The 27860-nt window shown below is 36.4% G+C and overlaps 1 long non-coding RNA gene across 1 annotated transcript; it reads right to left on the bottom strand.

The window, feature by feature from the left end:
- On the bottom strand, nucleotides 1-27342 carry LOC145652673 (uncharacterized). The gene is made up of 3 exons (XR_014118938.1): nucleotides 27225-27342; nucleotides 26984-27078; nucleotides 1-31 (listed from the first exon to the last, which is right to left on the bottom strand). It is a non-coding gene; the product is annotated as an uncharacterized LOC145652673 (long non-coding RNA).
- Nucleotides 27343-27860: the final 518 nt, after the last annotated feature.

Raw genomic sequence — 27860 nt, 5'->3', positions numbered from 1 at the left:
CTCGAGCTTTACACAAAAGTGGCAGCTTCTCCTGAAACATACAATACTCTACATGGTCTACTCTCACCATATCAAGCTCCCCCCACTCATACAGTAGTCAATGCAATGACTGACAAACCCATGTGTTGTGTGATCTGCTTGGTAACTAGTATTTTGGATATAGGTTGTGCTAAATCTAAGAAATTTAATTTTCAGTCATGACTCATTTAATCATTGTTCAACTATAATGATCCACAAAACTATGTAAATTATGATGTCATAAGTGAATTTTTTTTATTTATTAGACAGATGGAATGCTTATCTGATCATTTCCAGATTTACAGGCTGATCTTCATGATTACACATGATTAATTTATTTTTTTTTGTTTAATGCCTTTAATACATTTATTGAACAAGATCATTGAATCAAGATAATATTTCATTGTTTTTTACATTATGTACCATCCATGTAGCCAGTTCAGTGTAAATGTGGGTGTCTCAGCTACTCCCAGTGGGTCTCTGGAGTCTGTTGAAATAATTTTGAGGGACATGGAGAGTGTAATATTTCAGGAACAGCTGCCAAATAAGCAGTTGTTAATTTGTAAGACATGAATGGGGTGGTTGGTGGCACGAATGGCCACCCTCCTGGCATCCCTGTTTCCGTGGTCTCCCTGTCGTGACTGTTTTCCTTTACTTCCTCGCTCTGTTCCTTGGTTTAGTTTTCTCCGCCCCTCGTCTGTTCCTTTATTCCAGTCCGTGTTTTGGTTCTCCCTGTTCCTATGTTCACCTGAGTCTGTTTAGTGCCTAATTGTCCTGGTTATTTAAGCCCTGTGTTTGGTTTCCCATGTTGTTGGTTACTGTGGTAAGTTTAGTGTGTTTGGTCGTGTTCAGGTGCTCTCACTCTTTCTTTTCCTCAGTGTTTTCCCCGTGTCTCATTAAATTAATTATTTAAAACAATGCAACTTATTTTTAAGCTGCTGCAATTTTCAATGGTCAGGTGATAATGTGCAACTGCAGCCAGTAGCATGTGTGTGTGTGTGTGTGTGTACAGAATCTTCATTCACGCTTCTTACAAATTAAATAACAATATATATTAGTTGCTCTTCATCAGAAAAGAAAACTAACGTCATTTCATTTTTATCAAGGATGTTTGCAGTAGTGTAAGCATCATATACATTATCATTGTTTTAGAATAAACAATAAATTAATTAATACCACCCCCATTCTCCTTATGGAGCTTTCCTTCTGATACAGTCCTGATTTAAAACTTTTTGGCAATAGTAGACAAGCAGAACGTTACAGAGTGCTGCCACCTTCTGGCAGGTGGCTTACTTACAATTTTACAGAATTTCAAATTATCCGGGAATAAACACAGATATAGATGCATGCTCATAGAATGTTGACTTCTTTTTGTTAAAATAAATGAAATATCTGAATACATTACTTATGGTAGCTGTAAGTTTAACCTCTTTAATTCTATTATGTATCATTATTATTTAGTATGTATTATCTAATTAGTATTATTGATATTTGATAAACAATTTTTTTAAACAAAATCCTTAGTTCTCTTCATTCAATGGCTGTACATTTCTTCTTGCATTAAAGGAAACCAAGAAATGTATTCACATATTCACATACATCTGCAATTAAGTTTATTTCCACAGGTTTTTGTACAGTGAATGTTTTCCTGTCACTGTGGGCTGCAGGGCATAGTAGTATAGTGCAGAGTCTGATACTGCAGCAGAGGAGATTTTCAAATCCAAACGCTTGACATTCTTATGAACATGAGCAGACAGACGAGGATCAGAATCAGCTGTTTGATTTTGTTCATATTCCAACACTAAAACAATGAACTGAGGCTCTGAATTGGAATATTGGCGATACCACAGCAGTCTGTCCGCAGACCCAGTGTTGCTGTAGTTACAGGAGACTGTCACTGTTTGGTCCTCTTTAAAACTGACTGCAGTAGATAAAGAGGTGATGCTGTCCTGTGTGCTGTCACCTGAAAAAGATCTTCAGTTAGTCACAAACTGATCCAGTGCAGATTAATGATTAATCCAACATGTTCATACTGAAGGTAGTAACATAATATTTAACAATACATAATATTTACAACATGTAAACATATGTAACATGTTAACATGCAAATAAGGACAAAATGTTAAATGGAAGCAAAGTCTTACCTGTAAGTACCCTTAAAAGCATAAATAAACAGAGAAACATTGTGTTGCACTTTGCCCTCTGTCTTAGAAGTAACTTAAAAGTCTCGCATTGGCATTCTTTCTGTACATCATACTTCAGCTCCTCCTCCTTTTCCGTTTAGTAACCAATGAGAAAGCAGGAAGCCCAGTATTAAAACCAAATTATCTAGATCATCCACATGACTCTGTAGAGTCTGTTTAGTTTGTTTGTTTAGTGTATTTCTGATAAAAGGTTTAGATTTTTTTGTCAAGTAGAGTTAGACTCTTGGGGACTCCAGCAGGTGCCAGTTAATTCTTTGTTTCCTGTTTTTAATGATATGATGGATTTCATAGTACCATTTGAATGATGTAGATCATTTGTTTGTTGCTTTCTGTAGTGGCTCAAACAACAGACTCATACAGTGCACTATGCACTTTCAAAGTGAATTCTTATGTATCACTATCTGTGTTTAATTTCTGTTATGCAGTCTTTAAGTCTTTTTGGTGGTTCCTGTGTTAAACTGGATCACAGAAAAGCCTAATCACAAACAGGCTTTGTAACTTTATAGTTGTTTATGTTGTAAACATTACATTTATAGAACATTTCTTACTTGCAAGTTATCTTCCCTTTAGTCCAAAATAATTTGTTTTATAATGTTCTTTTTCTATCAACAATGTTATCAGAATTGTGTGAACCCCTTTAAGGTTTACTTTTCTATTAGGCAAAACTGATATTATTTAAATTATTTGTACAATGTTTTAAAATATGTAATTCCTCTCCTGTTGCATTCATACAAGCCAATTGTGATGGCCCAATTGCCACAGGGTAAGGAGTAGGATGCAGAGACCTCTCTCGACGCAGACAGACGTGTATTAATGTAATAATCAAATGATGAACAATAAACATTAACAGCACTCACATGTAACAGTCCAGTGCAGCATGAACATGGGCACAGGCAATGAACATGAACAGCTACCATGTACCAGCTACACAAACAATGACCAACAACAAATTACACACATACAGGGGTTTAAATACATACATAAAACAACAAACCAGGTGTAGGTGTGTGCTAACAAGGGGGGGCATGGTTACAATTGCGATAAAATGAACCATCAACAGTGAACTCCCACTGCACATGGCAGGCTGTACCATGTGATCAGTGGGAATGGGCGCATACCGTATTTCCATCCCATTTTGTGACTGTGTGCTCAAACCTAAATATTTTGCAGGAACAGGGTTAGTGTTTGGGCCACAGGGTTGACAGCAGCATTATGGTTACTGACATGACCATTTGTTTACAGTATTAACCCTTAAACTGGATTAGGGTTGGATTGAGAGAGAGAGAGAGAGAGAGAGAGAGAGAGAGAGAGAGAGAGAGAGAGAGAGAGAGAAAATGACCATAAGTCTCGCTTGCAGCTTGTAAATTAGGTTATAAATTAGTATTTAATATGTTGTTTATTTTCCATTTTCATTTGAGTGAGTTTTGTTATTATTTTGCTATCACTTTGTTTTGTTAAATATATGAAATCGAGTACGGCATCAAAGAGAATGAGAGCAGATGCCACCTGGAGGAAGGATGCAACAAGTGCTATTCCAGTCCTCTGCCTAAAGGGACCAGCCAGCTGAGAGTGAGCTGGTTGGCTGGGGTAGAGGGTGAGGAGAGCAGAGTAAAGAGGCTTGGCAATGGAGTCTGGTTTTTCCTAGTGAGGGAGAGATCACGGCAATGGCAGAGACAACATGAGTCTGGTTATAAGGTTACAATGGCAAAGGTGTTTGTGTGCCACACTCCATACAGATGTTACTGCATTAGAACTGGACAGCAGCTCTCACTGTGATGCACTCGTATCTGTGAGCAGTAAATATGTATCAAATGTACAGCAGCAAGGTAAATGTTTCTGGTACAGTGGGAGGTAAATGTACATCTATGTTCCATCTCTTAAGACAATGTGTCAACATTATTTCATCTATTCGTCCAAATCTCATCTGTGTACCTGCACTAGTTTATTCTGCTAAAGCTCTCTTTGTGTGGGAATAGGTTTTTGTGGATTGTATCTGGATTCCCTTTCACTGTGGGCTCCATGGCACAGTAGTACAGTGCAGAGTCTGATACTGCAGCAGAGGAGATCTTAAGATGTAAATGTCTTCTGCTGTTTTCAATTACAGACAATAATCAAGGAAGATGAAAGGCCCTACTATAAATAAGTGGAGAAATTAAAGCTATAAACGCTTGTCTAGAGTTGGGATACAGGTGATACCAGTCCAGAGCATTATTTGTTTCACGTAATAATAAATTCATCCCTCATTGAGACATGCTTTTCTGGTGCAAGTGGATCAATTGTCTCTGCTGAGATCTCCTGGGAAAATATTTTAAAAATTCAATAAAATATCTGTTGATATTTTGGAATTTGCCGTATTCAGCATACATTTTCATTGAGATAAATAAATATTCAACATAAATTGACAAATTGCTTATTTATTCAAACTTGTACTCAAGATAAACTCACCTAAAAGGAGTGACACTATGAGAGAAGTTACAGAGCAAAATGATGATGGTGAGTGAAAAGTCAAAGCTGAATGGGATTCGTGAAGTTTTCTACTGAGGTACAGAGCTCTACCCTTACACCACCTCACACTGCTCATCACAATGCGATTCTCTCAAGTCCCGACATGTTCGGCTTCTGTCACACTGAAAGACAGATCAGATGCTCGCAGATTGATCCATTGACATGTAAAGAGATGTACAGATGTGTGTGTGTGTGTGTGTGTGTGTGTGTGTGTGTGTGTGTGTGTGTGTGTATTGAGGTTGGAGAAATGCAGCTCAAGAGAATCACACGTCTAAGGACTTTTAATAAACATTCATTCTACATTAATTCCGTGGTGTTTGGATGTATTATGAACTGCACATTCAATGCTTTCACTAAATAAGTATTTTTTGATGAGTCCAATTAATCCTGAACCAGGACGACAGAGCATATCAGTACAACACTTCTGAAAAGTTTCTAAAATGAAGGCTTTACTGCAGCAATATTCCTGTTACCAGCTTCCATGAAAGTGTTGTAAGTGTCTTAGTATAAGTAGTAGCTCAGTGGTTAAGGTTCATGATTTGTAACTGGAAGGTTGTTTGTACAAGTCCCAGCACAACCAGGTTGCCCCTGAGCAAGACCCTTAACCCTTAATTGCTCAAGTTGCATTGGATAAAGGTCTCAGCTAAATGCCGTAAATGTATTGGGCTTCGGTGCTTGGTGGATTAAATGGTAGAGTTTCCATGCAAGATGTAATGATTCAAAGTAAAAAATATCTTGAAACAGAATCTTACATATTCAAATACTGTATGAATTGAATAAATTGGTTGAGAATATTTTCATGTAAAGTATGACAAGATGATTAATAACTTCTGTTATACAATAAGATTTTGTTGAGGCTGTTGAGTTTTAACTGAGAGTAGTAACATGATATTTATCAATACATTTCTCTCAAGTCACATAGCTAAGAATAAGCCCCTCATGTTAACCAAAATAAAAGATGATCAGCCTGCATACAGAGACACTTATGTGCTGTCGAGTTATGTAAAGATATTATGTTCTGATGTATATGCGTTGGATTATATGTTATATACATGGTGTAAAACCTTTTATGTATGTTATATGACTGGCCCTTGATGTTTTTCGTGCTATTTCCCTGTCTCTGTCTCTGTCTCTGTCTCTCTCTCTCTCTCTCTCTCTCTCTCTCTCTCTCTCTCTCTCTCTCGCTCCTGGAGCAAGTCAAAGTGTGCCATATAATTGATATATGGCCAGAGTTACTGTGAGGTGGGTGGAGCTTCCCCTTTGATCTCAGTTATTTTTTCAGTTTAACCAATCCAAGCTGGAGTGGTGCAATTGTTGCCATGACAGCAGTGCAAGACTTGGAGTGGAAGCTCCCATGCTGGAGTCTCCATGATAAATGCAACAGTCAGTGACTGGACCTTTACCTTCACCCCAGAGTAGTGTGTTTGGTAACGATGGTCATGCAGTCACATGGTGTTTAGACACTGGAATTGGTGGGTTAATCACAGGACATAATAAACATAGTTAAAAGGTGTCATCTACATTCGTTATCTTCTAGAAGCTTTACATAACCAGTGATTGGTAAAGGTGTCAGCATTATACACAAAGGTACAATTTACAATGTCATGTTATAATTGAGCAAACGCGGGAGGTTTAAAAATATTTCATCATCAGGTTTCTGGTTTTGTGCAGTTTCTGTGCAGTGTGACATATCTTCCTTTCAATAGTGTCTGTAGGAAAGTAGCACGACACAGAAACTGATTCTGCAGAAGACAGTTTAGAATTATTTTAGAAAATTTGTGAATTTGGTGTTTGACTTGCAATGCAACACCCAAAGGCTGGACTGTAATGTTATATGACTTAAACCCTGCTGAAGTTTACTTTGTAAATTTAAAATCCTTCAAATCTGGTTCTCTTTCTTACTGTCCAGTTTCAGTACCAGTTCAAATCTACATAAAGTAATTGATCTAAGAGCTATACATCTGAACATGATATCATACAGACATGTTTTCTTCCTGAAAAGAAGCAAAATAGCTGATTATTCACTGACACTGTACTTGCAGGAGAGAGTAACAGGATCACCCTCGAGACACGTTTTACTGTTTCTAGTGGATCAATTTTCTGTGTTGAGATCTCTCCTGGGTAAAATAAAAATGCAAAGAGAAATCTTTTGTAGTCTTTAAAATAAACATTCAACAAAATTGTCACACAAAATAATTTGAATTTATTTGGAATTATTTCTTGATTTCTGTACATGTATAATGTTAAAAAGACTCACCTAAAAGAGTCATTAGGTGAGAAGATACAAAGAACAGCATGATGATGGAGATGTGAAGTGCGTGAAAGCAAAAGCTGAATGGGATTCATGTACTTTTCTACTGAGGTACAGAACTCCACCCTTATGCATCCTCACGCTGCTCATCACAATGTGTTTCTCTCAAGTGCCATTTGATCATTTTTTATATTGGTTATCCTTCACTTTGCAAAATATACTAGTCAGAATAATGATGAAGAGAACTTTATAATCACCTTATAAAGCAGAGATAATGAAGATATACTGTAGAACTATGTAAATACACTGTATGCATTTACTGATTTACATGGGATCATAAATATGAGGGATGTTGCATTTGGTACATTTGTTGCATTTTTGGTTATTTTTGAATTCATGCATCGTCCAGGCACTTTAATCTCTTTTGGGAAGTTGATCTTGAGCACATTTTAATTAAATTAAATCTGAAAGCATTTATGTCATTGACAAAGCCAAGCAGCAGAATGGCTAAACAGCTTGAGACAACACATAAATTAATCTCTAGTCAGACAGTGTGTTGTAGTGCAGAACCCTTATTATTTATTTCACAAAAGATTTGTAGACTTTACAATTTACTACTTTTAAAGTTACTGCTTTAACTTGTGTGTCAACACTGATCCTGATTTGCTTATTTAAAGTAATATGCAACCCACTGAAAAAGGTCTGTTCAGTTTTTTTTTTTATGATGTTAAATATAGTCTGTTCATTTAGATTATTTTTGTTTTTCTATTTTTTTAAGTGAACAGTGCTTTGCTGTCAATTACTTCACTTGATAAAATTTTTAAAGTAATAAGTGTGTCATACAAAAATGTATCTGTTCAAAGGCCTTTTTATCTTAACCCCCCAACCACAAGAAGCCTTTTTTCCAGGTGTTACTACATTCAATAACACCACTGTGGTTTAGATGCTCCTCAGGATCAAAGCAATTATTATGTGTATCAGTTTTTGTAAAGCCTCTCAGAGACTTTATATCACTGGGTGTGAAGAGCACAATAGTAGAGAGCTGTGTCTGCCAGAGTTAGTCCACTAATAGTGAGCTGAGTGGATGTGTCAGAGGTGACTGATGAAAAATGTTGGTCTGATGTGTGTTGATAATTACTAGCTGATCGAGCACCTTTATACAGTAAATACTGTGGTGCTTTGTTAGGATACTGTCTGTACCAGTAAAGATCAACATATTGATTAGTTGAATCATATGAACATTCCAGTGTAACAGGTTTTCCCTCATGGTGAAAAACCTCAATGTCCTGATTCTGTTTTGGACCAATTTGATCAGCACAAAACACACCTGTAAGAAAAATGTGAGAAAAAAACAGCCAATTAAAATATTTTAGAAATTGTCGATCTCTATAAAAAGTTCAACCAAATTCATAGCCAGTACCTGATACTACAATGTAAGTAATTAGGAAGAATCTTTCCATTGTGAATATGATCAAACTAAATCAGTAGTGTGTTGAAGCTGTTATTGCTCTAATGTTGATATGTGCTACTGTGAGTCTCTCTGCTCTGAGTGCAGTTATGAAAACTACAACAGGAACTTCCTGTCCTGGAGAACAGCTCCGCTGGGCGTTCTGACAAACATTAAAACAATAATGAGATAGAAATTCAATTTTCATAGCTGACATTTCTACAATTATGTAAATGACACATTATCCAAAGATCGAACTAATGCAAAACCTGTTTTAAAGACAAATAGCATGATGTTTTGTTTGTTCATAGACTCTTTAATTCTAAAATATTATTAATCATTTAATTTGCTAATTTCTGTATAATAGAGTGTTTAGTACCAATTAGTTGTTAAGGGGATAAAAGTTTAATTGGTCTCCAGAAGAAAGAAATCGAGGAGAAAATTGTATACTGTTATGGAGATGTGTGTGTCTGTGTGTGTGTGTGTGTGTGTGTGGGTGTGTGTGGGTGTGTTTGTGTGCATGTGTGTGTGTGTGTGTGTGTGTGTGTGTGTGTGTGTAGGTATATTAAGTTTGGGGTTATACAAAGCAACAGTATCAAATATGTCACGTTTGGAGATGTACAAGGATGCGGGGAGGAGGCACAATGAAACAGATGTTTATTTAACATGTAACACTTAGCACACCTGTTATCTTCCAAACACTGATGAGACTTATATACATATGACAGTTACATACAACAAGTATCAGCTGAATGACACGAGAGGGCATGACAACAGACACACACACACGTACAGACGGAGAGGTTTGCGGGGGGCGGGGGGGAGGCGTACCATGACAAAACACCTCTAGTGATAACAAAAACTCTGACTGAATCATTAGTATAAGATTATATTCTTGTAAAGCATGAAACAATAATGAATATTCCATATTATGGGTGACACTCACAAAGTCACATTTGTGTGTATGCACCTTATCTATTCTTATATTTCTGCTTTTTTATTTTTAATTAAACTTAATTTTTAATGTTAACTACAAATTCATATTAACCAAAAACCTGATGTGTTTTACATTCATTCAGTAGTGTTTGAATGAATTCTGCACTCAATATGTAGCCATTTTCATTTAAAGCACTATGCACTTTTAAAATGCAAGACTAATCACCAACAGGCTTACATGAGGTTGTTAGTTTATCATTTATTTAGTATGTATTTATGTACTATGACACACTATGACCATGCCAAACTCAGCTTTTGAAGTTTGCCTGAAGGGAGTCTGAGTAGATAAACATGTTTTGATCATGGTATATTATTCTTCCTTTTATCAGAGGAGCCTTTTTGCCTCACCAGCATGGTGTCCAGATCCCCTGGTTTCTATCCACTCTGGTCACTATAGATCACAGAATAAATGCAGATACACAGCACTGATACACTGTGAAGGTTATTCTTAATCCTATCCTGCATGACTGTTAATACTGATAAAACATGTATGTTAAACCATTAGGCTTCATAATGGAACAGCTTTGCAGTCACTCAGAGTTTGTTAGTGGAATTCTAGGAAGAATAATGATAAATTAAACCACAGGTCTGAGAACAGCACATTAACTTTGTAGCTCTGATAACATGTAGTATTACAGCTTAGGCACTGAGAAGATAAATATATTCCTGAAAATGAAATGTACTGTATTCCTGAAAAGAAAGGAGGACTGTATTCATGCTATGTTTATGTGTTATGATACACTTTGACCATAAAAAAAACAAAAAACAAACTTTGCAGTTTTTCTGGAGGGTGTTTCTGAATAAAAGCATGCTTTTTGAGCATGGTATATTTTTTTCCTTTTATCAAGAGAAACTTGTGTGCTTAATCATGGAGGGAATCATGGTGGCCATGAGCCCTGGTGGTGGAGGGTCTGAGCCCAGAACATAAATTCTGCCTTGTGCCTGTACATGATGTGTGGATACTCTGGATCTCCTGGTAGTGGGGCTCTGATGTGTGGATACTCTTTAACTCTTGAACAGGTAAAGTTTAATGATTCTGATATTACTCTACTGTAAATTAATTAGACACCATAACACTGAATTTGGATACATATACTGTATATAAGGTTAAAATTATCAATTTAAACTGAAATTATTTCATTGGTTTGAGCTAAGTGTAAAAATTATTTTTCTCAAGTTTCTTGATTTTGAATAGTGTCCTGCCTTATTGACACTAGTGTTTTTAAGCAGTGTGGTACAGTGTAGAAAATGACATGTTTTATTTGAACTCGTCAAGTTCAAAGCAAATATTAATTGTATCAGTTTTTGTAAAGCCTCTCAGAGACTTTATATCACTGGGTGTGAAGAGCACAATAGTAGAGAGCTGTGTCTGCCAGAGTTAGTCCACTAATAGTGAGCTGAGTGGATGTGTCAGCGGTAGTTGATGAAAAACGTCGGTCTAATATGTGCCCAGTACTCGGACTTGATCGAGCAGGTTTATACAGTAAATACTGTGGTGCTTTGTTAGGATGCTATCTGTACCAGTAAAGATCAACATATTGATTAGTTGAATCATATGAACATTCCAGTGTAACTGATTGTCCCTCTTCATGAAAAACCTCAGTATCCTGATCCTGGTTTGGTCCAATTTGATCAGCACAAAACACACCTGTAAGAAAATGCAATAAACATATTTAATTGAATTTTGAATCTGTGGTTCTCAAACAAATTGTTCAAATTAATAGGCAATACCTGATGCCATAATGTAAACCAGGAGGAATTGTGTCTCCATTGTGAATTTGTTCAAACTGAATCAGCAGTGGGTAGAAGCTGTTGTTTTAATGAGGATCATTTTAATGGCATTACACTTGCGCTTGGCATCAACATTGGAGTGTGATTTACAAATATTGGGCGTGTCCATCATGAGTTATTTTACACTAAACCAGGAAGTATACAGAATCTTCAAATATCCCTCACCATAAATTCACCAAAATGGGTATGATGTGTAGATTGAGCATAGGCTACTTTCCGTTTTAATCAAATGCCCAGCTACAAACAACTACAACTAGCCTGATTAAGCCTCACCTTACATCATTGTGCATTCATATAAACTGCTTTACACCTGCACTTGACCATGCTGATTTAACAGAATTGTGTGTGAGGGATAATTTTTATTTTTTACTAGTTCAAAGACACAGGGACTGCATCCAATAATTTAAAAAATGGCAAACCACTAGATATTATTAAAGAATTCACAGCTATGATAAAAGTCATTCTTCATGTTATCAATGGTGCATCATTAGTGCATCTCTTACATGTCACATACCTGTAAAGTTTTCTTTTACTTTATCTACACATTTTCTTCATCTTCTGAATACATGAACACTACTGTGTACAGCAAATCATACACCCACTACTGAATGAACTGATCTCAGCAAGTTCACGACTCTTTGAACTGACATGAATACATGTCTGTCACAAGAACAATTAGAAATATTTTGCTAATATTTACATATACTGATAATTATAAATATTTGTTAAAATTTGTTACTTACTTGTCAATTGCAAAAAACAGCAGTTTGTACTAGAAACACAGAAATCTGAAACTCACAATACATTCTAAACTATGTTGAAACAAACATCAGTTTCAAATATAAAAATCTCAAAAGTACATCATTGTTTTTACCTCAAATCAAAAAAAGTCAGGTGTGCGTTAGCCATTGGCTGGAGGAAGACTAAGGGGTTATTATCTTATTGCTTTTATACAAAAGTATTGCTCTACATCCAAACCATAAAGGCAATTTAGAATGACTACCTTTTATTCAACAGACTTCATTTATGTTTCATTATGTTTTATAGAATCTTCATTAACATTTATTACAAATTAAATAAACAACAATATACATTAGTTGGTCTTCATCAGAACAGAAAACTAAAATCATTACATTTCTATTTTTTTTACCAAAAATGTGTGCTGTGAAGAGATATGTGAGCATTATATAGATTTTCATTGTTTTTAGCATAAACAATTAATTAATCAGTTCTCCTGTTCCTGTTCCCCTTATGGTGGATTGATTCTGGTACAGTACTGATTTAAAACTTCACTTTCTGGCAACATTAGAGATGCTGAAACTTATAGACTACTGCCACCTTATGACAGGTGTCTTACTTACAATTTAACATTTTACAATTTCATATTCTCACTGAATAAATATCGGTGCATGCTATTAGAATATATGTATTTATTATTTAAATAGCTTATATAGAAATAGTTAAATAGTTAAAAAATCTGAATATATTATTTGTGGTATCTGTAAGTTTGACATTTACATTTAATTTTTTTTTTAAATCCTTAGTTCTCTTCATTCAATGGCTTTAATTGTATTCTTGCATTAAAGCAAACAAAGACATTTATTCACATCTCCACAGGCATCCACAATAAAGTTTATTCACATCTCCACAGGTTTTTATACAGTGAATGATGTTTTCCTGTCACTGTGGGCTGCAGGGCACAGTAGTACAGTGCAGAGTCTGATACTGCAGCAGAGGAGATCAGCAGATCCGCACGCTTGACACTAATATGAACGTGAGCAGACAGACGAGGATCAGAATCAGCTGTTTGATTTTGTCCATATTCCGTCACTATAACAAGGAACTGAGGCCATGAATTGGAGTATTGGCGATACCACAGCAGACTGGCTGTATTCCCAGTGTAGCTGTAGTTACAGGAGAGTGTAACTGTTTGGTGCTCTTTAAAACTGACTGCAGAAGATAAAGAGGTGATGCTGTCCTGTGTGCTGTCACCTGAAAAAGATCTTCAGTTAATCACAAAAACTGATCCAATACAGATTTATGATTTCTTCAACAGGTTTATACTGAAGGTAGTAACATAATATTAACAATACATAAATATTTACAACATGTAAACATATGTAATATATGAACATGCAAATAAAGAATATATGTTAAATGGAACAAAAGTCTTACCTGTGAGTACCGTTAAAAGCATAAATAAACAGAGAAACATTGTGTTGCACTTTGCCCTCTGTCTCAGAAGTAACTTAGATGTCTCTCATTCTTTCTGTACACCATAGTTCAGCTGCTCCTCCTTTTCCATTTAGTAACCAATGAGAGAGCAGGAAGCCGAGAATAAAACCCCAATTATCTAGATCATCCACATGACTCTGTAGAGTCTGTTTAGTTTGTTTGTTTAGTGTATTTCTGATCAAAAGTTTAGATTTTTTGTCAAGTAGAGTTAGACTCTTGGGGACTCCAGCGGGTGCCAGTTAATTCTTTGTTTCCTGTGTTTAATGATATGATGGATTTCATAGTGCCATTTGAATGATGTAGATCCTTTGTTTGTTGCTTTCTGTGGGGCTCAAACAACAGACTCATACAGTGCTTTCAAAGTGAATTCTTATGTATCACTATCTGTGTTTAATTTCTATTATGCAGTCTTTAAGTCTTTTTGGTGGTTCTTGGGTTAAACTGGATCACAGAAAAGCCTAATCACAAACAGGCTTTGTAACTTTATAGTTGTTTATGTTGTAAACATTACATTTAAAGAACATTTCTTACTTGCAAGTTATCTTCCCTTTAGTCCAAAATAATTTGTTTTATAATGTTCTTTTTCCATCAACAAAGTTATCAGAATTGTGTGAACCCCTTTACGGTTTACCTTTCTATTAAGCAGAACTGATATTATTTAAATTATTTCCACCATGTTTTAAAATATGTAATTCCTCTCCTGTTGCATTCATACAAGCCAATTGTGATGACCCAAGTGCCGCAGCGCAAGGAGTAGGATGCAGAGACCTCTCTCGACGCAGACAGACATGTATTAATGTAATAATCAAACGATGAACAATCGTTCGATGAACAATGGCAGAGACAACATGAGTCTGGTTATACGGTTACAATGGCAAAGGTGTTTGTGTGCCACACTCCATACAGATGTTACTGCATTAGAACTGGACAGCAGCTCTCACTGTGATGCACTCGTATCTGTGAGCAGTAAATATGTATCAAATGTACAGCAGCAAGGTAAATGTTTCTGGTACAGTGGGAGGTAAATGTACATCTATGTTCCATCTCTTAAGACAATGTGTCAACATTATTTCATCTATTCGTCCAAATCTCATCTGTGTACCTGCACTAGTTTATTCTGCTAAAGCTCTCTTTGTGTGGGAAGAGGTTTTTGTGGATTGTATCTAGATTCCCTTTCACTGTGGGCTCCATGGACCTGTAGTACAGTGCAGAGACCGATACTGCAGCAGAGGAGATCTTAAGATGTAAATGTATTTTGCTGTTTTCAATTACACCGAATAATCAAGGAAGATGAGAGGCCGTACTATAAATAAGTGGAGAAATTAAAACTATAAACCCTGTTCTAGATCTGGGATACAGGCGATACCACTCCAGAGCATTATTTGTTTCACTGTATTTGCACGTAAAATAACCATCCCTCTCTGAGACATGCTTTTCTGCTGAGTCTCTGCTGAGATCTCTCCTGGGAAAAGATTTTAAAAATTCAATAAAATATTTGTTGATATTTTGGAATTTGCAGTATTCAGCATACATTTTCATTGAGATAAATAAATATTCAACATAAATTGACAAATTACTTAATTATTAAAACTTGCACTCAAGATAAACTCACCTAAAAGGAGTGACACTATGAGAAAAGTTACAGAGCCGCATGATGATGGTGACTGAAAAACCAAAGCTGAATGGGATTCGTGAAGTTTTCTACTGAGGTAAAGAGCTTCACCCTTACACCACCTTGCATTGCTCATCACAATATGATTCTCTCAAGTCCTGACATGTGCGGCTTCTGTCACACTGAAAGACAGATCAGATGCTCGCAGATTGATCCAGGCAAACAAATCTAAAAGGACAAATCCAATCCATAGTCGAGGGGCAGGCATGGGTAATACAACAGGAACAAATAGAAATATCCAAGAAAAGCAAAAATCCAAGATAGAAGAAGACACGAGCAATTGTCAAAACACAGAAGTCAGGAAAATAATGCTCGATATGCATTAAGAACTACTTGGCAATACTTAAAGAGAAAAGGACGACGAAGTGTATAAATAGGCTACATAAATGGGCAACAGGTGCAGGTACTAATATTCCAGGGATGAGCATCTCCATGGAGGATTCTGGAACATGTAGTTCATGAAGGTTCTGACGGGCTGCATGACAGTTTCACGTGTTAGCAATACAATTTTTATATGTTATGTGGTTTTAGAATACTGCCATAATCCTTTCTCACACACAAATAACAATTTCCTCTGCTTTTCTGCTTTTTGTTTTTCTGATGTACTTTGCTGTTGATTTCTGGGCTTCTTCTTGCTCATTTTGTTCTTTTTTTGTGTGTCCAGTATCATCTAGAGAAGGATGGGCTTCCCCGTTGAGTCTTGATCCCTCTCCAGATTTCCTCCTCACACTCTTAAGGAGTTTTTCCTGCAACAGCAGCCTTTGTCTTGTGTACTGCAATCTTGGACACAGACATTTGTGAAGCTGATTTGTGAAAACTCCTGTTTTGAAAAACACTACATAAGTATATTTTGATTGATTGATGTGATTGATTGCATGTTAGGAACTACACTCATTTTCAACAGTGCAACACACAGTACCACTACCATGTCAGTGCTACATCTACTGAGAGTAGTGGCTTGTAAACTGAGCACAGCATCACATATAATTACAAGTGGCCAGTGTGGGTGTAGGGTGGTTGTTTCTAATGAAGTTTAACACTCACCCTACACCTTGTATTGGGTGACTGTATATTTAGCAATCTAAAATAAATTCTCCCTCTTACTTATAGTCTAAGTTTATTTAGATTATTTCTGCTTTTCCTTAAATGAACAGTACTATGCTTCTCCTGCTGTTTTATTTCTACCGATGTATTTCTAACATAACCAATTTGTATACTATAGTCCATTCCTAGCAATAGATCCCCCTTATAAGCTGTCCATTTAACAATATAAAATAATTCTGTTTTAACAGTATTAACAGTCTAACTTTATTTACAATATTTCTTTCCTTAGTGAACAATGTTATGCTTCCACTGTTGTCTTCTGCTGGCAACTTCACTGACAGAATTTTATTTCTTCAAAGAAGTGACTCATATAAAAACATGTCTGTTTGAACATCTTTTTATCTTATTTAACCACCAGAACCCTTTTTTTCCCAGGTGTTTAATACATTCAGTAACACCACTGTGGTTTAGATGCTCGTCAAGTTCAAAGCAAATATTAATTGTATCAGTTTTTGTAAAGCCTCTCAGAGACTTTATATCACTGAGTGTGAAGAGCACAATAGTAGAGAGCTGTGTCTGCCAGAGTTAGTCCATTAATAGTGAGCTGAGTGGATGTGTCAGAGGTAGTTGATGAAAAACGTCGGTCTGATATGTGCCCGGGACTTAGACTTGATCGAGCAGGTTTATGCAGTAAATACTGTGGTGCTTTGTTAGGATGCTGTCTGTACCAGTAAAGATCAACATATTGATTAGTTGAATCATATGAACATTCCAGTGTAACTGATTTTCCCTCTTCATGAAAAACCTCAGTATCCTGATCCTGGTTTGGTCCAATTTGATCAGCACAAAACACACCTGTAAGATAATGCAATAAACATATTTAATTGAATTTTGAATCTGTGGTTCTCAAACAAATTGTTCAAATTCATAGGCAGTACCTGATACCATAATGTAAACCAAGAGGATTTGTGTCTCCATTGTGAATTTGTTCAAACTGAATCAGCAGTGGGTATAAGCTGTTGTTTTAATGAGGATCATTTTAATGGCATTACACTTGCGCTTGGCATCAACATTGGAGTGTGATTTACAAATATTGGGCGTGTCCATCATGAGTTATTTTACACTAAACCAGTAAGTATACAGAATCTTCAAATATCCCTCACCATAAATTCACCAAAATGGGTATGATGTGTAGATTGAGCATAGGAAGTATACTGTGTGTGTATACATTATATGGACAAATGTATTGGAACACCTACACGTTACAACTACAGCCACTTTTATGACATCCCATTCTAAATCTATAGATATTAATAAGGAGTATGTCCCTGTTTTGCACCTGTAACAGCATCCACTCTTCTGGGAAGGATTTCTACAAGATTTTGGAATGTGTGCATGGGAATTTTTGCCAATTGATCCACAAATATTTATATAAAAGTATTTGATTAAATTTATTCTCAGCTTTTTAAATGAATGGGCCACATGGTACTGTAATGATATACAATCTAAAACTGTGGCAAAGATTTGGAAGCTGTTTAAAAATGACATTGTTATTCCTTAAAATAATTTTGAAGAACAATGGACAATATTTTTAAACTGTTATGTCGGGTGATAAAGCATAGCTGCAGCCAGTAATGTGTGTGTGTGTGTGTGTGTGTGTGTGTGTGTGTGTGTGTGTGTGTGTGTACAAAAACCCTCATTCATGCTTCTTACAAATTAAATAACAATATACATTAGTTGCTCTTCATCAGAAAAGAAAACTAATGTAATTTAATTTTTATCAAGAATGTTTGCAGTGACGTGTGAGCATCATATACATTTTCATTGTTTTAGAATAAACAATAAATTAATTAATAGCACCCCCATTCTCCTTATGGAGCTTTCCTTCTGATACAGTCCTGATTTAAAACTTCACTTTTTGGTGATATTAGACAAGCAGAACCTTACAGAGTGCTGCCACTCTGGTTTTCTGAAGGATGTTTTTGCAGAAATGCATGTTTTTTGAGCATGGGTATATTGTATTTGATTTATTTGTCTAATCATGGAGGGAATCATGGTGACCATGAGCCCTGGTTGTGGAGGTCTGATGATACTCTGGGACTCTTTAACAACAAGGAACAGGTAAAGTGTATTTAACTATACATCATACAATTGTATTTGGATACATATATTATATAGAGGGTTAAAATGTGTATGTCGACCTATGATATCATACAAATAAAACTTCACAAAAATCCTATTTTTAACATTTTTATTGATTTTGTATTCATGCTTCTCTAAAAGACATTGATGTGTTTTATTAGAATATATCACATTATGACATACTATAGTGACTATCAAACATTTCAGTCCTCACTTTTCAGATACATATTTAAATCATATACATCATGTATATTGTACCTATTTAATCTTATCTGTGTAGTAGGAGGTTTTTGTACAGTGTAGCTAGGATTCCTCACACTGTGGGCACCAGGGCACAGTAGTACAGTGCAGAGTCTGATACTGCAGCAGAGGAGATCAGCAAATCCACTTGTTTCAGATTTTTATCAACATTGGCAGATAGACGTGGTGGGAGAGGTTCACTTTTAGTTCCACTTGGAAAGATGTAAAGGAGGAATTCTGGTTTGGATTGTGGATATTGTTGGTACCAGTGGAGATTCTCTATAGTACCACTGAACTCTTTATAGTTGCAGGACAGAGTAACATTATCACCCTGAAACACAGCTTCACTGGGGAAAAGTGGTTCTATTGGCTCTGCCATAGAGTCACCTGCCATAGAGAAGAGAACATAAAGTTAACAGGTTTAATTCATGGCATAGTTACATAAGTCTGACTATCACGCTGCTCTAACAAGTAACAAGTCTAACACACACTCTGCTCTTTTACCACACAGAATGATTTATCAATCATTCTGCACAGTGATGTAATTCATATAATTTAAACAGTTCAGTCTAAACTCACCCAGTGAAAGCCACACACACAGGAGTGTAATGGTGAACATGATGAGTGGTCTTGTCAGAGTGATAATATTCTGAGATCTTTCTCCACTCTTTTATCCTTTTAGCTCTATGAAGCTTTATGAAGCTCCTCCCCACAACTTTGCATTACAGTCACAACATTTGAGCACCTTTTCTGCTGAATTCTCTAATTCCTTTAGGTGATCTTCATCTAATTAGTACATCAACCGTAAACTAGTTTGATACCAAGTAGCAATTAGATATTTTTAAACATTGACAAAGGCATCTAAGCTTGATCTTCCATTTGTCAAAAGTTTGTCTTTTTATTGGGGGGAGGGGGGCATTTTGAGCATATCTGAATTTTGCGAGGACGTTTACCAAAATGTACTGTGACTACAGCCTTTATGCACCTTTACTGATGAATTCTTGAATTCTTTTTGTGTCCTGGCAAGTGTTTTTGTGGGGGGAATGTTTGTTTATGGGATGTTTTCTTTAAATCATTTGACACTTAACTCATACTTGTACAGTGTAGTTTGCCTACACTATTTGTATACACTAGGTGAAACCAGGTCTGAACAAACATTAAATACAAATAATAAAAGAGGTCAGGGCCTAAGGCTTAAGTTCAAAGCAATAACTCTGCTAGTACTGAGGCCTAAATCAGGGAAACGGATACAATAGATTGTTACGTGCAGTCGCGTTCACACCCTCTGTGTCTATCACTTTCTCACACACACACACACTCATATGCTCAAATCCGCTAGGCCCAACAGAGGACCTGGGCCTACATTTTTTCGTAAATTATTATAGGATAAACAGTGTTGATCAAACAGATATTAATACATAATGAGGTTTGTTTCCAAAAAAAAAGGGGGGGGGGGGGGGTTGATAAGAGATGAGAAGGTAAGAAAGAGGACATGGTACTTACAGCCTCAGCTTACATCAGTGTGCTTTCAACACATTCATATGAACTGCACTGCACCAGTGATCCTTTACTGTATCTACACATTTTCTTAATCTGAATACATGAACACTACAGTGTACAGCAGATCATAGGACTATTACTGAATGAACTGATCTCATCATGTTCACCACACTTTGAACTGACATGGTTATTTGTCTGGGACAAGAATGCTATTAAAAGAAACTTCAGTTTCAAATCCAAAACCACAAGGTCACATCATGTTCCTTAACTCAAATCAAAAGGTCAGATGTGTGTGTTGTCATGGAGACATGTAAAGGTTCCCTACCGGTGTCAGTGTGTGTGTTGAGGTTGAAGAAATAAAAAAACTTGCTTTTTGACATTGTTTAGATTATGTGAAAATATTATATTATGATGCCTCGGTTTTGCAACATAAAGAATAAAAATGGATACACAGAACTGCAGTAGGTTTTCAATTAGTTTTATCATCAGAATTTAAGAAGCAAATCACAAATAAATAAACAAATTTGGAGCATAATATCAGGGTGGATTTAATCCAACATAACAAACAAAACAAACAAACCAACCTCTGACATTTACTTCCCTAAAATAAATAAATAAAACAAAGAACATCACAACACAACTTCACTAACGCCCTAACAAGGTAAAAACAAGAGAAAAGGCATAAGAACCCACAATGTTTCTCATAGTGATCTTCACATACCTGTATCAAGACTGCTCATGATTCCAGCTCTAAGAACCCACAAATGTAATGACTCAAGGCTTCATGCATGTGTCAAATACAAGCCAAAAATGGGCCCATCAAAGAACCTCCTACAAATAGTGTTGAATACAAAGACTTACAGTCCCATCTAAAACAACTAAGTAGAAATGGTGTTAAGTACAAGCTCATAAGCCAAACCTTGCAGCTAACATGACCACCTGGAGTCTACCACTCACGACACCAGTGCGTACTCGACATGAGTATTTATCTAATAGCTGACAAATCTGCTGACTAGTCACAACTCTCAGTCCTAAGTGACAGGAATCAGCCTCTTGTCACCATTCCTGTCAAAACACCACCTCCTGGACAACCTGAAAAAAATAAGACTGAGAATGCAAAAATACACAGAACAGACTCAATATGGCAGTGGCTGTAATATCCATATTGTATGGCTTTCAGTAAATGAAACTTGATCATAAGTCCAAATATTCTTGAATCAAGACAATAGGAGGTAAGGACACATCAGGACAGGATTGGTGGACAGGTTTGCTAAATGAAGACTTTACTGCAGGAATATTCCTGCTACCAGCTTCCATAAAACCATTTAAGTGTCTGGTGCTTCAATGCAGCGTGCCTGGTGTTTAAATGGTGGATCTTCCATGCAGGATATAACAATTAAGACCAATAAAAGTGAAATAACTTATGAAATAACTTAAGAAACAGAATCTTAAATATTCAAACACTGAATTAATTGAAGAAATTGGTTAAGAATATTTTCATGTAGCGTATGGCACGATATATGACATGAGAAAATTTTGATACTTTTGAGACTGAGACTTCAGCACTGGAAATCAACAGATCTGCACAATTGTCCCCTTCCTTTAGTACTGCTTACACTCCTGGTACTGGGGATTACATTTACAGCATTTAGCTGACACTTTTATCCAAAGCAACTTACAATAATAATTTAGTAATTAGTTCAAATTTAGCCTCATCAACAAAGTAATGAAACTGTGGTCTGGATCTGGAATACTGACGATACCACAGCAGAGAAACAGTTGCAGCAGAGCCATTGTACAGCCAGGAGAGGGTAACAGGATTTCCTTGTAGGACGTTTACAGTAGAAGACACTGGTCCTATTCCCTCTCCATTGACCGCTACTCATTTTGTCTACTCATTTTGTATTTGTCCTGTCCTGTATTTATTATTGTTTATTTAATGACATTTTGCACTATATTGGACTGTTTGCACTTGTGTAGCATGTCTCTTGCACTGTTGTTTTTGTGTTGCACCATGGTCCTGGAGGAACATTGTCTCGTTTTTGTTGTGTAGTTGTATATAGCTGAAATGACAATAAAACCTCTTTGAACTTTGAACTTTGAACTAAGACATACAATGACTAAACTGCAGACTCAGTTTCTACTACAGTTTCTTCTTGTCTTCAGCTTCCTTTAGAGCAACCCAGTGTCACATCACCTGCAGTTTCAGGGTTTCTAGATGAACTCTGCCCTCTTCTGGAGGATATACAGAATTACTGTCTATCAAAAGAGAAACCATTTATCTTCACACAGTGCATAATACACTGCCCACAGCATTGCTCTGAATTGCTAAATAGAGTCATATTATCACAGTTGCTCAGTCCTCGCTTCCATGGTTTCCCTGTCTTGTGTATTTTAGTTTCGTTTTCTCCACCCCTCGTTTGGTTTTCCACACCTGTTCCTTATTTCTAGTCTTGTTAAGTTCATCTATTTAAACCCTGTCTCATTCCCTGTGTTTTAGCTGTTCACTGTATGTTTGTAAGTAGAGCTGATTTGTGTGAATCTAAGCCCATGTGTTAAGTCTAGCCTTTGTATGTAATATCGTAGCCCTTGGATGTTATTCCTATTTATTTGTGTATCCTAGCCTCTTTGTTATAGCCTGCTTCCACTGTTTGCCTTTGTGTGCTTTTGGTTTATCATGTATCCCCGTAATCTCCATGTTGGTATACTGACCCTAGACTGCTCTGACGACTACAACTTTGGATTTGCCCCTAATAAATCTCGTTCTTCTACGCACATGCGTCTGCCTCCTTACCACTCACCGTTACACATATGATTAGACATATGATAAAATGAATATGTAAGTAATAATTAGAATGTAGAAATCCTTTTATTACAATTGTAATTACGTATAACATGAAGTCAACAGTTGCACTAACACTTAGTGCTGGGTTAAAGTTTAATTGTTTCTCTTTAACAAGCATCAATAATCTATATATTCTTAATAAAGTGACCAGTAAATATAGAGCAAATGTATGCAGCAAGGTAAATGTTACTAATAGTAAGTGTATGTATATGTTCCACATGTTAATGACAAATTACTTTAACAATGTGTCAATGATGTTTCATACATTCATCAAATCTTAGTTGTGTCCCTGCACTACTAAAGCTCTCTTTGTGTGGGAAGAGGTTTTTGTACAGTGTAGCTGTGTTTCCCGTCACCGTGGGCCGCAGGGCACAGTAGTACATTGCAGAGTCTGATACTGCGGCAGAGGAGATGTTCAGCTGTAAATGGCTTTTGCTTCTTTCAATAACAGCATACAGACGAGGAAGATGAGAGGCTTTACTTTCTTCATGAAGCTGGATAGAAACTATAAACTCTGGTCTAGATGTGGGATACTGACGATACCACTGAAGAACATCACCAGTACTTGCACGGTAACTGCAGGAGAGAGTAACAAGATCACCCTCTGACACATGCTTTACTGGTTCAAGAGGCTTAATTTCCTGTGTTGACACTTCAGCTGGGAATGAAAAGGAAAATAAAGAATAGCATGTATAAAATCAGTTGATCTGTTTCAAACTGGAACATAGAACGTTTTACCCAAATGTGAATAAATTTAAATCAAATGATGACTGTTTCTTATGTTTAATCAAAATGAAACTATGAAGATAAACTCACCTAAAAGTGTCACTAAGATAGAAAGTACAAAGAGCAACATGATTATGGAGATGTGAAGTGAATTAAAGCCAAAGCTGAATGGGATTCGTGATTTTCTACTTTGGTACAGAGCTCCACCCTTACACCACCTAGGATTGCTCATCACAATGTGATTCTCTCAAGTCCTGTCATGTTTCATTTCTCTCACATTGAAATAAAGCATGATGCTTTATGTGGAATCTTCCTAGCATGTGCTGCATTACAGTTGAAAACTTCACAAGGACATAAAGTGACTTTGAATATTTCAACCTTAATTTTTCAGATGGACAGCCAAATATTCTGAATATATCATACTTATTTAAACTTATGTCTGAAGTAGAAGGTTTTTGTAAAGTGTAGCTGGGTATCCTGTCACTGCAGGCTGCAGGGCACAGTAGTACAGTGCAGAGTCCGATACTGCAGCAGGGGAGACCAGCAGATGCACTATTTTGTGTTTTATCTTCACTTCAGCATCCGGATGTGGTAATCGGGGGGATCCATGTATTACAGTACTGTTCTCTGAGGGAAAGATCATCAACAAGTATTCTGGTCTGGATCCAGAATTCTGAAGATTTACCACTGAAGATTTTGTACATTGCCATCATACTTGTAGGAGAGAATAACTGGTTCAAATTCAAGTGCATGAACTCTTATTCTGTTGTTCAGTGGCGTCACTGACTGAGACAAACCAGCTATAAAGACATTAAAAAAATTATTGCATTTAAAAATGTATTAATCACAAATCAGTGAAAAAGAATTTCCACTAAATCTAATTTATTTCTGGCATATTCAAATACATCTTTGCAAAGTCCATCACCTACAGATGCATGCATAAAACACAGCAAAATATTTTTGAGAGACCAATTTAGCTACACATACTTGTGATAAACAGAGCCAGAGAGCAGAGCAATGTACGTCATGGTGTTGATAGTGTAGACATAATGAGAGATGGGGATGGTGCTTTTCACCCAAGTACACCAGTCTCCTCCTACAGGTGTAAACTACTAGAAATAGAAAGGGAGGAAACTCTGGATTTATAATATTCCAGTTTTTTTGGAATGCACTGAATTGTCCTTTTTTCCCCTCATGAAAATTGTAATCTACTCAGGGAGAGAACTCATAACTTTATTATTTAGTGTTATTTAGTACATGTAAACAAATCATGAAAACACCGACTGCCCAGAGTTCATCATTTCATCAGTTCATCAATTCTTAGCTGATCTGTGCACAGGAGCTTGCAGATACGGTTCTTCCCTGCAGCAGTGTGTGTGTGTGTGTGTGTGTGTGTGTGTGTGTGTGTGTGTGTGTGTGTGTGTAAGGGCTCTTTACTTTCATTTTAGCAAATCAAGTATGTTTATAAATATATGATTAGATGATGAGCAAAGCACATTCACATGCTAAGAAATTTATAGATAAAGAGTAAAAAAAAATTCATAGATGCTTTGGTAATAATGACTCCATACTGAGAGCACTCCTGCTCTGATTTCTGTAATTACTTTGTGACTGCATATTCTGCGTTATGATATCAGGTTCAAATGACAAAAGTGTGAAAAACCTCCTTTTGTCTAGACAAACCATTTACAATTACAAACTGACTGTTCTCAGCAATTACTTAGGAGCTGAACTAAGAAAAGGCTTTTCCTCTGAACCCAAAAAAGGTTTCAAACCTGTTTTGTAGAAGAGTGTGAGCTATAGTATCAAATGCTGCAGTCAGATCAACCAGAAGCATCAAAGAAACGTAACCTTGATCAGAGGATAATATAAAAGATAATTTGATAATTTTCAATAATGTTGTCTCTGTACCACCATGTGTATCTTTGACATAATTAATAACTGACATCATATCATTTTCCATTTGGCAGACACTCTTAATCGGAGGGACTTACAATTTCAACCATGATACATAGGTAGGCAAATGTCACATGAGGAATCTTGCCTGAGGGCTCTTATAGGTACAGTATGATGTGACTGCACCTCATTCCCCACAGGAAAGGTGACCAAATATATTGTACTTACATATATTACAGCAATTAAAAGCGTTTTTAGGAGAGAACAATTCAATTATGTTTAAAACACTGTAGGACCTCCTGCATCAGAGCTCCTATTCTCTCTAGATCGCTGGATTATAATTGTGATTAAAACTTTTGAGTGATGCACGTGGCTACGTGTGACAGGAGTAATGATGAGGCCAAAGACCAATGATGTTGGTCTTTGGTTTAAGAAGATCTTTTGTACGCCTCAAAATTAATTCTGTGCACAACACCAGCCTTGTTACATGTGCATACCTGCCCAGCCAGCCCTGCTTTCATATGCCTTTGGCTTTATTCTCTAGCGCTAAATGAAATGCATTGAAGCAGTATTTAGTTTTCATGCTACACACAACACAATGTTCCCCAAATGTAGATATTTTTCCAGATTAAATTTAGATTAAACCTTGTCTGCTGTCCTTTAGTGTAGCATTGCAGATTGTTGTTTTAATACAGTTTGAATTAATTTTATTTTAATCCAGTGTTCTGGTCTTATTTTTATGTCGTTATCTTCTTTAGTTTTTTTTCTTTCCTGTGTAAAGCACATTTAATGCTCTCTAATATGAAAATGTGCAATACTAACAGAGTATTGCCTTACAGTATCTCATTGCTGACATTGGAACAGCATTGACAGACCTGTTTATAGTTGTTGAAATATCACCGCTGTTGGTGTACTGTATTATGACATCTGTTATTTGAGTTTTCTGAGATTTGTGACATTAGCTGGATTCACCTTGTAAAATGGGTAATATTTATCTTACTGTTACTAACGTTACTCATTCAGATGTGCGAGGAGTACATTGTGCGCATTGTGCATAATTTATGTGCTACTGATGTACAATTTGTTTATTTGCAACATAAAATATATAGGCAACATAAACATTTGTAATGCATAATGTTAATTCAAAAAAGAAAACCAATGTTTCTGCAACATCTTTGCAAGTTTAAGAATGGTAGCTAATTTGAAAAAAATTCTTATACAAAATGGATTGCTTTTTGTACAACAAACTTAAGCTTCCTGTCACTGTGGGCTGCATGGCACAGTAGTACAGTGCAGAGTCTGATACTGCAGTGGAAGAGATGTTCAGGTGCACACTGGTAGATTCTTTTCTGTGTGTGACAGATATTCCTGGAACTGGAGGGTTTGCCTCTGATATGGACCCTGAATATTCCAATATAAGGAACTGAGGAGGTAACCTCAAATACTGCCGATACCAGTGAAGACTGCTCACATAACTGCTGTAATTACAAGACAGTATAACATTGTCACCCACATTGGCAGTCACTACAGCACCGTATGGGGTGATTTCATCTGAGCCATGGTAACCTGCCAGAGAAAATAATATTATAAATTAGTGATGTATGTCTAACCCTGTGCTTTACACAAAAGTCTTACAAAATGTTACAAAAGTATTTAAATTGTTCAAATGTGCTCAATTTATGTGTTTTACTAATGACCAGGTTACAACTTACCTTCAATTGATGACAATAATATCAATATAAACTCCAGCATGTTCTCAGGTGCATGCATATTGGTAGATAAATGCAGTTCCAGGAGCTTGTGAGAGAGCATGTGTCAGACGGATTCCTGCTTCAGTTGGGCTGTACAATGCTAAACCCCTCCTTTAACATCATAAATGACAGCTCAGAAAATCCTTTTCATTCCCTCTATATGTCTGTAGACCAAAAGGAAGAGCTTTAGTATGTTTCTATTTGGAAGCTGCACAACGGAAGTTTAGTATGAAATGCTTTTCAAATTAGTTCATGTTTGATTATTACATGCACAAGAGAAAGTCTATTTGAACTCTTTGAAATGGCATTAACCACAGAGACTGACTGTTTTTCTTAACTCTACCTATTAATATGAACCCTGACCTTGCAATGTGACTGAAGTTATTGCAGTGACTTGCAGTGTCTTGAAGGCTGTTCTAGAGCATTATAGTGCTCTTCAGTTTTGATTCCAAATGTGGGAAAACAATTGCAATTGAGTTCATTTCAAGAGTTAATTCCAAGCAAAACAACAACAAAATGCATTCACGATGCTGCTAGCTAGCTAAAGTTCACTTCAATTGTATGCCTGCCGTAATGACTTAAGAGTGTCAGGACTCT

This window comes from Electrophorus electricus, chromosome 20 (assembly GCF_041902795.1).
Source record: "Electrophorus electricus isolate QZ-2024a chromosome 20, ASM4190279v1, whole genome shotgun sequence".
Classification (NCBI taxonomy): domain Eukaryota; kingdom Metazoa; phylum Chordata; class Actinopteri; order Gymnotiformes; family Gymnotidae; genus Electrophorus; species Electrophorus electricus.
This window is presented reverse-complemented; position numbering and strand designations above follow the sequence as displayed.